The sequence below is a fragment of the Montipora foliosa genome, chromosome 9 (assembly GCF_036669935.1).
Source record: "Montipora foliosa isolate CH-2021 chromosome 9, ASM3666993v2, whole genome shotgun sequence".
Classification (NCBI taxonomy): Eukaryota; Metazoa; Cnidaria; class Anthozoa; order Scleractinia; family Acroporidae; genus Montipora; species Montipora foliosa.
Genome location: NC_090877.1, coordinates 31598182 through 31611708, shown reverse-complemented (window position 1 = coordinate 31611708; position 13527 = coordinate 31598182). Strand labels below are relative to the sequence as shown.

The following is a 13527-nucleotide window of genomic DNA, read 5'->3' as shown; positions in this document are numbered from 1 at the left end:
GTCACTTGGAAACGCCAGTTTACAGTCCATGGAGCAGTTTTCAACTAACAGCGAGCATCAGTTTTTCAAGAATCTAGCATCACGTATGTTATAACGTTGATGAATCCTTACAAGAAAAACAAGCGGAGGAAATTAATGAGAGTGTGCATCTTCTGAGGGAAAGTCGGATGGGGAGAACGATTCCACCTGATTAACAAAAAACGATGCTGAACAATTGATTGCGAGATGCAAGAGGTCCAATCCATTTGATGGTCAATTTATTACGTTCACATGGCTTAATACGAAGACGCTGTGCAGCAAATTTACCGGTAAACATTGAATTCGAAGCATATCGCTGAATTTAAACCGCTGGCTGATCCAATCTGTGAGTGACCATAGGTGCGATTGTCACACTGTTGTTGAGCAATCGTCAAAAAAAAGCATACTGGTTGAATCGAGGTGTGCTGCACAAATCTTCTAAGTATTGAAACAAGGCGTCGTTCCGTGACCGTGTCTGAGTGAGTGGACTCTTCTCGCAACCACATTGAGTCGTTATACGTATAGCAAAGATCTTCCCGCACCACTCGAGTTAACAGAGGCTTTTAGAAGTGGCAATTTTCTGTCAAACAGACGTGATTGTGTCCCAGCTTTCTGTATTTCCCTTGGCAGAGTAAGGCTTGCGTTGTTGCTGCTTACAGAATTCAACATATGTCAGGAACATCATCCGGTCTTGAATGCGTTATTCTATTTCCCCCAATCCTGTGTTCACTGTGACCGCCGTTGCAAAATTTATCGATGATATTTTGAACCGAAATCTTTGCAATATTTAAGTCTCTCGCTTATCTGTCTGTGACCAGTACACTTCAGCCATCTTTCCACAATTTCGTCTCTGACATTATTGGGAATTGATTATTGTTGAGTGAACGGATTGTGGGCCATGACTGATTAATAATTCTTGCAACTAAAAATCGGCAACTTCAAATCGAACTTAAAATTGACCACTTCAAATTGAACTTTCCAACTTGGAAATTTGCAAGCAGGCAATTTGGTTGGCTCTTTGATAATGGCAATCCGAAGTCTGGAATGTAGTTTCCAAGTTCCCAAGAGACTTGCCAACCCACGCCGCGAAAGTGATGGCATTTTTTTTAAAAGTCAATAAGTACTCTATAACTTGAGAGGACAAATATTAAATTAATTCCTTCTTTGTCATCGCATTTGAGAAAGAGGTGATTGAATATAATCATCTGGGAGATCATCAATAAATGTACATTCCATGAACAAAGACAATAGTTTCCATGTTGAGCCATATCAATGCTGAATATTATATGGATTATTAACATAAGTAATATGAATATTGATTCAACTCAATGTCATTTTAAAGTCTATCAAGTGCTATACCACAATTTTTTTCTTCACTTAAATAATATGGGAGGAACAAACTTGACAATAAAATCTTCTGGTTTATTTTAACAATTCTTTTCTCTATTAATAAGATGAAATATGTTAAAGCTCGGTCATTCATTTATAATAGTAAAGTTACATCTTCTCTTCAAAAGTCTGACAATGATTATTATCAAAGCACCTAGTTTGTTTAATGTATTGAGTATTTGACGAACTCCAGATTGAACAGCAGTATTTCAAGTCTATCCTAGGACATCATTTACATTATTGTAATTAAACAACACGGGAAGCCAATTTTGCTAAATTTTTTACTTGATCTATGTACTGGAATTTCAACTAAGTTGTACTTAATTGATCCAAACAAAATTTGATGATATGTACTGTACTTTTTTTTACTGTTAAATCTTAAGATCTAAGTGTCAAAATGAGCTTTTCATCTAATACTCTTTTGATGCAAAGTAATTTTAATTGACAAATAAGTTGGGCAAATCAATCAATAAATCACAATATTGTCCATTGGTTTAATTTTATACGCATTCTTTTCGCGTTGTGTAAAACCATTACTTTGCCTGTTTTAATAAGATAGGACTTCATTTATTGTAGCTTGAATAGCTTCAAGATATTTATCAAGTAATTTTTCAGTTTCTGTCAGTTTTCGTATTCTATCAATATTTTTTGAATTTGGTGCTCTTTTAGATTAAGACCTTTCCTCGTCCTAATTTTTTGTTTTTAAATTTTCCAATTTCACTATCATATTCATTTATATAACTTGCCTTCCAATGAAAGCCTTAAAAACTTATCTAAATGGTGCATATAATTGTAATCACTCAATCGTTTTATGTCCTCCCTTTCAAATTTATGATATAAATATATTTACATATTCCATCATTTTTGGTTTATACTCAAATGGTAATTTTGTTGTTTTTTCTGGTTTTTTCATAGGTCCATTGCAACATACCAATATCTTCCAAATTGGATGCACGAGCTTTTGATTCTTGTCAAGGTGTTCAATTAAATTTGTCTTGCTTTTCATCACTTGTTTTCTTTGTTTCTTCTTGGCTTTGATTATTGTTGAAAGTCTCTTTTTAACAATTTGCATATCCTGTCTTACGGTGTTTATACTGTTTAAGGACGGTGCCTAATAATTAAAGATATTTTGGCCCACGGTGTGTGATTATGCAGGAAATATACACCACTGTAGACCTTAACAAGTGTCATTGAAAACAAAAAAGAAAATTGGGGTTAGCCACGCATTTTTCAGAAAGATAATTCAGGAATAAATTTGTTAAAAAGCTTTAAAATACAGAGCAATGTATGGCGTTCTTTCTCAAATTGAAGATCAATTATTCTCTCAAAATTGCATGGTTCCCCCCAATTTTCTATTGGATACCAATGAGTTAATTACTAAGATCTCCTTTCTCCAGATAGTTTTAAAACGCCGCAAAAAATATCGCTGTTGTGTTAGTAAGCATCACCGATTGGAAAATACGAATATCTCGAGATGCGCAGAACGTATGCCGCAATAACAATAGTAGGCAACCGTCCTTAATTTATCCTTTATTTGGTTAATCATTCTTTCCAGCTTTTATTTTAGCATCAGAAATTTTCTTAAATCGTTCTATGTCCATCTATATAATTTACTTACATAAAAATACTTATCTAAAATATCTTCATTTAACTTAATTACAACAAAATTAGTTATATAAATGAAAATACCTAATTACAATTATAAAAATTAAAAAACAGATTTCAAACAATTGTATGGATATACATGTATGCCAAAAGATATATTCAGAATGCTTTTGGCTTCTCCATCTGGAGGATGGAAACACAAATATTCTTTATCCATATGCTCACAGAACCTCTTTTATACATTGGTATGCTTAAAAAATCTCGAAACAACAAAAAGTACCAATGATATAATAAATTTGTCTTTCAAGATGTTAGTGATCAAGTTGGGTTATGATATCATTAAAACAAGCAATGATACAATAATACTTGTTAATGATATTAATAATAGTGGATAAAAAATAGTTATTTTTGATTTTGTGACAGCAGAAAAAAAAAAAATCAAAAGCCATTAATAAACTATTTATTCAAGGAAGACATAAAAAATTGATCAGTGATCTAATAAGTGCACGCGTTTATGGTTGTCCAAAGGATATTCATTTGAATTGTTAACATTTTTGTATAGATAATTTCCCAAGTTACAAATGAACAAAAATTTAAAGGGACCCTAGTCAACCATAATGCACTTGCGAATGTAAGCAGTGAAATCGGCCAATTTCAATGCCATCGGAAAGAGCTGACAAACGACTGCGCATGCGCCAGATAGGGCGCCACAAATCGTACATGAGACGCGAAGTGTCCATTTAGATCGTGGTGATCTGCGTTCCTTCTGGCCTGTGTCACTTTATAACTCTTGACGGTTCGTGAATTTTGAAGTGAGATCATGGTGCTTTAATTTAAGGAGGACACATCTAGATCTGTGTAAAAAAATATTTGTGTGGAATTTTTGGGCTATGAGAATCCAAAAACCCAGTTAAATTGTCTGGGATATGCACTGCAGAACACTAACGGAGGGCTACGGTGAGTGTTCCATATTTGTTTTTTGAAGCATGAAGTGTTCACAACAGTTTGGTTCAGTTTGCAACCTAGGGTTATTGCCCATGCAATCTCTAAAGTTTGATCAACAAGATAATTTGGGCAGGGTTTTCGGAACTCACCTTTACAATCAATCATACATGTATTACAATGCGTTAATTAAACGTAACATGTTCTAACGCGCATTATTTGAAAGTTGTCAACCTTCTCCTTGAACCAAGGAAAAGCCGGTTCATTTAGAGTGATTGCACTCGCAATAAGCACTTAACCTCCTGACTGCCCCATAAAGGCAGCTGTCTTTAAAAAGAAAACACCTTGCCAACTTGTGAAGTTGGAATGAACACACGTACTGGCCAGAACTACACAGAAAATATTGAAGTTCTTTGTCCCTGTCTCAGGCATTTCTTCAATGAAAAGGTAAATTGGTTGCAAGAATGACCTCTGAGATTACACTCAGAAGAAGTTCTCGTTGCCACAGTTAGTGTGATCAAAATACGTGGTTTAATTTCATGCCATAGTGGAAGCTTGATTACAGAATCACGTAAATACTTGCCCACCAAAATACCCTGTAGCCATCAACTGATAAAACCATGGTCGGGAGGCTGTTGACCTCTGTTAATTAATGGAACATCGATAATTAGGAAAAGAAAACAATTGTTTTTAATAAAGTACAAAGTCCAGGCCCTGCGCCTGTTAATCCTAGGATTATTGGACAGGGAAATAATGCTTCAAAAGTGGCACCCCAGTGACTTAATTGTAGTCTCGCTTCCACAATCGCCAAATAATAATGATTCGATCATTATTGTAATAACTTGCAACACACTTGGTGTCAAAAATCTAATGTCAAAACTTGGAAGCTGGTTATTTTTCTTTCCCCCGTGACTGGCCATTATTTGCAAATCTATGTTCAACACAACGTCCAAGGCAAAATTATGGTTAGACTCAAAAAAATTTAAGAACAATGTGTTAAGGGCAAACAGTTAAGGGGGTCATTGGTTTATGTGTGGTTTATAGTCTGCTCTATGGTTAGCTCATCATGTTTTACTTTGTGTTGGTTGTGTAATAGAAATGACTTTTTTGCTACTAATTTTCACAGCCCCCCATAAAAACTGCAGTGTGCAGTCTCCTGTGTCTAGGAAAATACACTATCATTATGATAGTGTATATTATAGCATGGTAATAAGTATATCATGGACAATAACATTCATTTTCGTTTTTTGTACGCTTAGGGAGATCGGATCCACCTGGTATTAGTTGCGGCAGTTTTGTGAAATATTAGCTCGAAAAGGAGCGAGAAGAAATTCAGCCTTTTTTTCTCAGCAATAAACCAACAATAATCTGGTTGAGTTCACTTTGTTCATGTTGGTATAGTGGAACAAAAGACTGGATAAAGTCACTGAGACATCCAGACAATGCTGTGGAGTTTTAAGCAGTTTCTTTAGTACTCTTTCCACATTGTCAAACTTTTCAGTTTCTTCTTAGAACTGAATACCCAGTTCCTTAACCTTTTTTCAGTTGATGAACTTTTTGGGACCATCAGCAAGAGCTTTAAGATGCCACTTTTTTTAAAGTTTTGTACTTTAAAAAACAAAATAGGGGAAAGGACATATTGTCAAGCAAAAACAATCACCAAAATGCATTTTTTTTTGTGTGTTTGCACCTGCCACGCAAACTTTGCAAATGCTTTTCGATTGATGGAGTTGCCAACCCAGTAATGCTTCAGATACGATGTAGTGACGTCAAGAACCCAGTAACACCTTCAAACGACATTCAATGAACAATGAGTTGTCAGAAGAAATAAAATTAAAAATTTTAAAAACAACATCTTCCTGAGCATTGGGACCCACATGGAATAGCCACTTGCCTATCGGTATTATACTGATTGACTGGATTCCATTCTACTTAATATAACAAAGTCATCTTTTTAGGATAAGTAAGCACCTACTGCCAGTCGGCAGATAATGCTAGAGGAGAACTTCTTGCTATACAAGCCTGAAAATATCTAATTTTGTGGAAATGCCCCTTTCAGGGAATGTTTCCTAGTTTGTCTATTGCCCTAAAGATTTTGTTCTAAAACCATCGAAGTATACAATTGTAGCAATGCATGTGTGAAATGTCTCAAGATTTAGATCAGTTGTTTGAACAACTATGCCACTGTTGTTGTCTGAACTGATCCTTGATAAAATTTTTTGTTAGTGTTCTTGTCAATTGTTAAATATGGAATACAAAAGAGAGATCTTACTTAACGTCTGATAAAGGAAATAATAAACAACTTAATGACGTCTCTGATCAGGTTAGGATAGTCTGACGGAATTTTTATTTTTAAAAGGCAAGCAAATCAAGGGGCAAATTAATTTTCTCTGAGCTGTTTAATGTCAGTAAGTGGGCTTTCCAGGATGAAGCACTTTTTTGCCTGCTCTCTGTGTATCATACAGTGTATAATATTTTCACAGATTTTCCTCAGTTTCTGTTGGGGCGGCTTTCATCGCTCTTCTATAAATTAACAAAAAATGCTGTGTAAAGAGCGAAAGATGTATTTTGCTTTCATGCTAATTATAAATTCGTATTACAATTTGGAGAAACGTGGAGCTCAATTTGCCTGAGTTCTTGCATCTTTGCATACTACATTTTATTATCGCTTTGAGCATGCTTGCCAAAATATCTTTTGTAAGCGTGTCCCCATTCACCACCGGTCTATAATTCACCAGTTGTCTTCCTTTATTGTTCAGAGTATTATAGAGAGTATCTGAACGTCATAAGGTTTTTCAATGTCTCTTACCGCCACAGACAAAGAGGCATTGTCCTGTATCGCAACCACTCGACGACTAGTCTCCACCGATAAGTTCGAAGCTCCTCACCAATTCCACCGGCCGAACATCGCCAAAACAGGGTTTAAGGGAATTTCTGGTCCTCCCAGAAAAACAAGAACTTGCAAAAAACCGTTCGAGAAAATTGCGACAAAAGCCAACACTGTCAAAAAAGTAAGCATTGCAGCGCTCGTTACCTCCATTCACCGTATAGTCACACGAAAGGTGCATTTACCACGGGGAAACACATTTTTACACAATTTGCAACCCTTCAATTTTTGGAAAAAAACATCAAAACTCGTCAAAAATTGTGACAAAATCCTTATCTTTCAAACAGCGACCTTATTTTTTTGATTTAATCAACGGCTGTCATTTTCCGGCGAACAGATAGTCTTTTCGAATAAGCGCGCCCTTGAGCCTGCGTTTCGTGCCGCGGATCAGGGGGACTTGCGCAGTCGTTTTTCAGCTCTGTCATGCCATCGTTATTCTGAAATTTTTACTGTCGTTTTGAGATCGCATTGCATTGGCGCAAGTAGTCTTCTTTCGAGTGAATATTTATTACTGAGAGTTAGTTGAACTATTATAGAAGAGATTTGCAGGTATATTTTTTGGCTGTGATTTTTCATTGTTTTCTACGCATTGGTCGACTATTGGCATGACCTCCCGTCTGCCAAAGCGTGGATGGCCCAAGGTCCGGGCAAAACCAGAAGAATTCTGCTTCGTGAAGCTACATTTGATCTTTGGAATGCAAGAAGGGACACCACTGGCATTCTTGGATTAACAAACAGCCAGTTTGCGGAGATGTTATTCCGTCAAGAACCAAAATCTTGTAAGAGATGTGTCCAGCAAGCTGACTCGTGGCAGCGAAGAACCTCAAGTAAGTTGTTTTCAGGCGTACCACTTTTCATTATGGCTAGATACATACATTGCCTTTTTTCAAGAAAATGAAAGTTTGCTTAACCGAAGCCGTGTTATTTTCTTCAGGACGGCGTGAGCTTTTCCAGTCCATTCCATTGAGAACAAAATCAGTTCCAGTGGCGGTTGAACTCAGTCTTTCTCCTGTGCAGGAACATGGAGACAAGTCTAACTCTTTGTAAGTACAAAGTAGCGTTGCATTTCAGTTATCTTGCTTTTCATATTCTTTTGAAATGCAAGCACATGTGTCTGCCTGTATCCAATGCCATAATTTGTACAAAGATTCTTTGGTAGCCTAAAGAGAGTCAAAACAGGTAAAAGAGCAGCCATAGGACAGAAAACCACAGAAGATATCTTGACAATCATGGCCGAGGGGCCACCACTTGAAGAGTATGATGCCACTTCAGCTGTCCTATCATGGTACTCGAGCAAGTCAAGAAGATTAAATCAGAAGGAAAGGAAGTCCTACAAGAAGCGGGAATCAAGACGACCAAAAATCTATGAGCCACTCTCAGACTCTGAGTCTGAGCAGGAACTTGCAGAGCATGATGGAAATGCTATTTTTCCCAGAGTGGAAAGGAAGACGAACTCGAATCATTTTGAGAACTTTTTGAGAACTCTTTCTTCATCTGCGGTGAAACTACATTGCGTTGATGTTGTGCCATTAGGTGTGGATAAAAAGAAAGTGAACACATGGCATATCAGTTTGCTATAAAGGACTGATATCAAACAAAAAAATACTTCACAAGAAATTTTCAGCTCAGTATCATCAAGAAAACTGTGTTATGAAGTGGTCATGGTACATGTAGTAAAAGTCATCTAGTTAATCATAACTGTTAATTAAAGAAAAAGATATAATTGCAGTTTTGAATGGTTGGTATTAAAAATCACCATTCTTACTCTTTTATTATGCTTATTAATTATGCTAATTAATGTCCGGTCAAATTGATAAGATCTCCAACCAAAATGAAGATTTGAAAGGATATACGTGTATGTCCTGTTAAAGGAGAAAAATTATTTCCAGCTCTGTTACATTGCTTAAAATTCGATCATCTTCTAATAAGATCCTATGAACGTGCCTGGAAATGTATTAAAAAGAACATGCATGTAGTACAGTTCAGCCTGGTTAAACACTTGGGGCCAAGAAATGTATCAATGCATTACCGGTTCTCTTACATGTAGTTCAATTTGTATCTTGTTTTAAGGATGGTTCCTGAAATTCAGACAGTGGTGAATCATTGTCTACAATATCAGTTGACAGCAGTGATGACCATGAAACTGGGACATCTAGTGAAGGCAACAAGTTACGTCCACCAAAAGACTTCACAGTTCCTACAACAGCAACCTCATCAAATGTGGTTATTAAAGCTGTTTTGGAAGAATACTATCAAGAGAACAAACAGTTAATGTCCTTAAGTCAAAGTTTTCAATTAAACAAAGTAATTTAAAAAACCTGACACCAACTCACCTGCAACAGGTTTTAATAAAAAAACTCGTGAAAAACAACTATGTCTCTCTTAGAGAGGGGAAAACAAACACAAACTTTTCAAGATTCCCAGTTGGTAATTAAATGGGAAATTTTCCCATTATTGGGGAAAACCTGGGATAAGAAATTCCTTTTTTGGGATAATTTTGGGAAGTAGCTGTCTCCCAGCATCCTATAAATGGGTTTTTATTGTGAAGTGAGTCCAGATCACCTGTAACATCAAGGTCCCATAGAGCATACATTTACTCAGCTGTAACAGCTTTTAAAAAATGGTGGCAGACTCTACTGAGAACCCTGATCACCCTTCTTCTATATCACTTGATTCACTTGTTTAAGTTTTAAAAGTGGCTTAGCTAAAACAGTTGCCATGATCACAAAACCATGTATATTGATGTCACTGCTTGACATCAACAACTTGTTTTCATTTGTCTTGCTTAGGATAATGCTGCCCAAAATTTATCAGACAGTGGGGAATCATTATCAAGTCTCTCTCCTTATGACAGTAGTGACAGTGAATCCCCGAGGACCCCTACTGGAGCTAGCAGTATATCAGAAATTAAAGCTCCTTCCACATTAACCTCATCGCAAGTAGTGATTAAAAAAGTTTTTGGAAAACTCTTGACAAGGGAGAAATCTGTGGACATTTTAAAATCAAAGTTTGATGTCAAAAAGAGTAACTTGACAAATATGACCCCTAGTCAAGTGATGTCAGTTTTGGTTAAGAAACTTTTTAGGCACAACTATGTGACTCTTAAGGAAAATGTAAGCTCTCTGGGTGATGTTACTGTTCATAAAGAAATTGCCATTTAAAAAACTGTTTATTTTCTGATGACAAGAGAGGGGAACAATTTTATTACATATATTCTGAAGTTAATGTTTTGTGGTAAATTAAAGAAATTCATTGGTAATCTAGTAAATCTGATTCCAAGTGAGCTCAAATGTTGCATTTGGTTAAGAATGTCATTTGAAAAACAAATAGTTGCAAGGCTGTGCTCTGAGGAAAATTTCGGGCATTTCAGCTGGGGTGCCCAGCCCTCCAAGTTGGTCCCCGAATTAATTATTTATTTAGTTAATTAATTGTCTGAGATCAGCAACACAGGAAGATCTTCATCCATCTCTCTCTCAACAAAACATTGCTGCTACTGCTCTGGTGATCGTCAAACTCGCTCGTGCAAGAAAAACCCGCAACCCGTCAAATTTTCACGCCATACTTGAGAAAGACAAGAAAAGTGGCAATGCCACCAATGTTTTCAGGTTTAAAAGTGAAAAGGTAAAGATTGCGGCAGTTTTATGTAAAAACGTTTGGGTCTAATACAGGTAAACGTGTTTACTGGTTAGTTGGGTTAAAAATGAATTTTCAAAACGTGAATCAATGCCGCTTGATTCACGTGGAGCTTTTGTGAAAACTGCTGTGAAACAATTAAACCACCGCGACCCAAAAGGTATCAATTTTTTTTCAGCAAGTCATCTTGATTTGGACGAAAATCATCGCTACAGGACAGAACTTAAGTATTTTTTTCTTATATTATCAGTAAAATGTTTTAATAGTGGAATGAGCTTTTTGTGGATTCGGTCGAAGCGCCAGTCACAGCGTTATTTGTTTAGGGCACGCAATGGTTTCTCACGAACTAAAGACAATGTGGGATTGCTCTGTTTCTAAAACAGCAACAAATAACATGATATCTTTCCTTTTTTCTTATTTCGTTATTTCATATACTGGGGAAAAACAACCATAACCTAAATGTATTTTAGCCAAGCAGGCGCAGCCGCAAAAAATTGTAAAAATATTAAATTTGCATAAACTGTCGCATAAACTGCGATTCCCGGGTTCATACAAAAGCAAATTACACCGCTTTGCCGGCTGCGTTTTACCACTGTAAGAGCAGAAGTAACAACTCTTTTTTTAAACTATAACCAAGAAATGCCAAACTCCACGTTCCAAATTTAATGTGTATTTTTTTGAGAAAGAATCGAAATCCGTGCGGAAGCCGGCCGTCACGTGCAAAGTCACAGATTATGTTACATGTTAAATCATGTGGAACGGCCTTTGAACCGACTGTTTCGTACGAAGAAAAAACATTTTCTGAGAGGTTTGGTAAACTGTAACCACCAGCATATTAAAATTTTTAGCTGCCTTATCTGCTAGAAATACAATAAGCCAGAGTGCCCGGCTGGGCGACCGGGTAGTTTTTCTCACTCGCCCGAAACCAAATGTTAGTCCCCTCAGGCGACCGGGCGCCGTTAGAGCACAGCCTTGAGTTGTAGCCCCATTGAAATGCAAGTGTCCAGGGTACTTATTTTCCATTTTTTAAAGCTTTGAATTCGGTACTTGTTTTGTATTTGGAAATATTTTTTTAATTCTCAGATGGTACTTCTTCCTGTTTATTGTAACTGCTTGGAAGGACTAATCAATGGAGAGAAACTCTGCGGTAACTTCCTATTTTAACTCTTGAAATTTATTACAAAGTAAAAATTTAATGTAGTCCTTCTAAGCTATGCAGTAAAATAATGTCAACCCCACTTGCTAAAATGAGCAAAGGAAGAAAACAGGTGTGAATAGTCTAGTTTTATTGTTTTTGAAGTTCTTTGATTTAGCTTAAGTTAAAGCTTATTTAACAAAGCTGCAAATGGTTAAGACAAGGATAAATTACAAAATTAATTACTGCCATGGGTACTAATTCTGTTGCTATATGTAACTTATTCATAGGATCGATGCTATTACAAGATTCTGTGATGTATTTTGGAATTATTATGGCTAATATTTAACAATTATTCGCCAAAGGCGAAGTGATTATCGGTGACTATTCACCAATCATCACTGAGCCTGAGGCGAATAATTGTTTTAGTATAAATACACACGTGATTATTTCAAAAAAGAGAAAAAAAAAACATTTTCACACGAAATCATCTTCACTTACAGTGGCAAAACGACTACTGGCAGCCATTTTGTCCATCGAGGTGATTATCGGCTGATAATCTGAGATAGCGAGCCAATGAGAGCGCGCGATTTTGTATAATCTCCTGTGTATTTATACTAAAATCTCATATTTGGGATTATGTTGGGTCAGTATAATCCCATTCTTGGGGTTATGTTGGGTTTGGTAGAACTTTCCCAGTTTGGGAAATTCCCTCTGAAATCACAAATATAACCCAAAAATTTACCATTTTTAACCAAGTTTGGGAATTGAAAAAAATTCCCCATGAGAGTCAGTGCTCCCTTGATGAAATCAATAATTGGCAAGAGAACATTATCATAACCAGGTACCTTACTTTTTCCTTCTCTGAGAGCCTGGATTTCGCCAATTTTTTCACTGTTGACCACTTTGATGAAATAGCAAATTTTACCATAGATAATGCTCCTTTCATGGAAATTTTTGCACATCTCTATGAAACACCTCCCACAGACCTCAAAACCAGCAGCAAATTTCCGTTTGTGAGCCAAATGGTGATGTCTAAAAATGGTTATCTCTTTACCTCGATCGGGCTCCCGTAATGTCCCAAAAAGCATATTTGTCATCTTTAAGATTTTCGGGAACAAGTGACTAGCATACAACCCTCGAATTCGATGATACGGGAAGGAAGACCATGGGAACATGAATAAAATTTACATAAGCACTTATCCGATCACCTGTATCACCTGTAACTTCGTCTGCTCTCAGTCGCAAACAAAATGTGGATACCGTGCCCTAAAGAGCTTACCCTGGGTGCCAGAGGTTTTATTTTTCTTTCGCGAGGAGCGGTTAAATCGGTTAAATTGCGAACGGAGAGGCAAAATAAGTTCCCTCAGCTCACCACGACGGCTTCGGAGTTCGGCATCGCCGCTCATAGAGATCAAGCCAAAGGAAAAAAAACCCTCTGGTACCCAGGGTATAAAGAACTGAATTGCAAACCACCACATCTCAACACCCTCCAAGTCAAACAGATTCCAGAGCGAGGGAAACTTATTTTAATTTGTAGTTCACAGCATTTGATTTCAGTAGTACAGCTGTTTGAACTACGCATAGTATGAAAAGGGTTCGTTATGACCTCGTTCAGTAGTTATTTTCAAGGAAAAAGGAAATGTCATGCATCAAAAAATCTTACCACTGTAACTACTGCAGACAACCTTGTTTTCCAATCTTTAAGTTTCTTGCACCACCTCAATCAGCTGAATTTTTCCAACGTTTCCTAAAGTTGCTTCAGCAAAACATGAAAGGAGAACTGGGAACTAGAGCTCAGGACCCACCCCACTGTACTTGAGCGGTCCCGTAGGACTTAGCCACCGTATCTGCAAACACAACAAACACTTTTCCAACAGAAAACAGTATTATCTGAACACAACAAACTATTATCGAA

General features: G+C 36.8%; 1 protein-coding gene across 1 annotated transcript in view; it reads left to right on the top strand.

The window, feature by feature from the left end:
* Positions 1–13527, top strand: part of LOC137971252 (uncharacterized) — a 251111-nt gene that overhangs the window by 115792 nt on the left and 121792 nt on the right. The gene's annotated exons all lie outside the window — the stretch shown is intronic.